Here is a 1,889-nt window from a genome sequence, read left to right as displayed (position 1 = left end):
CAGTGTTCTGGTTATTGTAGAATGTATTTTTCGTTACAAGAACTAAGCAGCAGTGTTAACCTGTATATATATATTTTTTCAGCCTCTTGACAAGCAATCTTTGCTCGACTCCGGGATATTCTGCTCTCTTGTTCATATTCTCAGCACTTTTTTAGACCCTGATATACCCTTTCAACAATCAAATGCTGAAGGGCCATCAGAGTTGCAAAAATGTGATAGTGGCGAGGTTGGGCAAGTTCGCCAGCTTGAGGTTCCTTTCTCTCCCTGCTATGCATACGTTTATGTTTGTTTGTCCGCGTGTTCATTGCATTGCATGCCTGCTGCTTGAGGCTTGGAAATGGAATATTTTCTTACTCTGTTGGTGACAACCTTAGCTGTGAAGACTTTTGATAAATTATGTGATGAAATTTGATTAAAGATTTTAAGTTCCTATTGCTGTTATCTCATAATCTGTGTCTCTATATATCCTTAGTCCAAACCTTTTTGGAAAAGCTTGATTTATTTGTGAATAATAGGGGTCCTCAAGGGGTTATACGTGTGCACGTCATTTTTGCATCAGCAACAATAGCCAGTGTCTTGTACTCTTTTCCATTAAGTGGGTTCAACTATTTGCTTTCAAGCTATTTTGTAAATATTTCCCATTCAAACTATTTTACTTATGCAGGTAGAGGAAAGTTTTGTGCACATCATGAAGGCACTAGCAAGCCATCCATCAGCAGCACATAATTTGACAGAGGATAACTCACTTCTGTTACTTTTTCAAATGTTGTCCAATGGGTCTTTGATAGTTTTTTCTCGCTACAAGGAAGGACTTCTTCCATTGCATTGTATTCAACTTCATCGACATGCTATGTAGGTGCTTCAAAAATGTTTTATGAATATTGTAGTTTGATCTGGTTTTGTTTGTGGCATATTCATGTTGTTGCTTGTATAATTTTAGATACTTGGTCTTCTTCTGGATAATGACAATGGAAGCATAGCCAAGTATATTTGAGAGCATCATGTGGTATAATTACTAGCTTTCAATCAACTTTCTTTTGTAAGTAGAAGCGGGTTATCCCACTAGTAACTATGAGCACTATTTTATTTTTTTCAGAATGGGTTGCAGCAAGGTCCACTGAGGTTCAATTCAGTGGCATTTAGCTCACCACAACCAACCCTCCTTCCACCGCTGGCCCAACTTCCCCCCATGTAGACATGCTCTTGTTCCTGGAACATAATCTCCCTTTCTCTTTCTGTTTTCTTTATTACACTGAATTATAGGGGTGTGCAAAAAAACTGGTTTCACTGAACTTAATTGAAACTGAACTGAAACTGTTTTAAATAAACCAGTTTTTTTAAAAAAAAAATGAACTGAAACGATAGTTTTTATGAAAACCAGTTTATTAAAAACCAGTTTTTATGGTTCAGTTTAGTTTTAAACCAAATTAAAACTGGTTTTATTTAAACTCTAAAATTAATTTTTACATACTCTTTCTCTCTCTCCTTTTACTTTCTCTCTCCCCTTCCTCTCTCTCTCCACTTTCTCCCCCCTCTTTCCCTTCTCTCTCCTCTTTTTCCCCCTCTCTCCCTTCTCTCTCTCTTTCCCCCTCCTCTCTATCTCTCTCCTCTCTCTCTCTCCATTCTCTCTCTCTCTCTTTCTCTCTCTCTCTCTGTCTCTCTTCCTCTCTCTCTCTTTCCTCTTTTTTCCTCTCCTCTCTCTCTCCTCTCCCTCCTCTCTCTCCCTCCCATCTCTCTCTCTCTCTCTTCTCTCTCATTTCCCTCTCTTTCTCTCTCCCTCTCCCTTCCTGTCTTTCTTCCTCTCTCTCCTCTTTTTTCCCTCTCTCTTTCCCCCCTCTCTCTCCATTCTCTCTCTCTCTCTTTTTCTCTATCTCTCTCTCTCTCCGTTT

At 39.0% G+C, this 1,889-nt stretch overlaps 1 long non-coding RNA gene across 1 annotated transcript in view; it reads right to left on the bottom strand.

Moving 5' to 3' along the window:
* The window catches only part of LOC110269965, a 19,168-nt gene that overhangs the window by 14,659 nt on the left and 2,620 nt on the right, over positions 1-1,889 (bottom strand). The window lies entirely within an intron of this gene.

The sequence above is a fragment of the Arachis ipaensis genome, chromosome B01, assembly GCF_000816755.2.
Source record: "Arachis ipaensis cultivar K30076 chromosome B01, Araip1.1, whole genome shotgun sequence".
Classification (NCBI taxonomy): Eukaryota; Viridiplantae; Streptophyta; class Magnoliopsida; order Fabales; family Fabaceae; genus Arachis; species Arachis ipaensis.
This window is presented reverse-complemented; position numbering and strand designations above follow the sequence as displayed.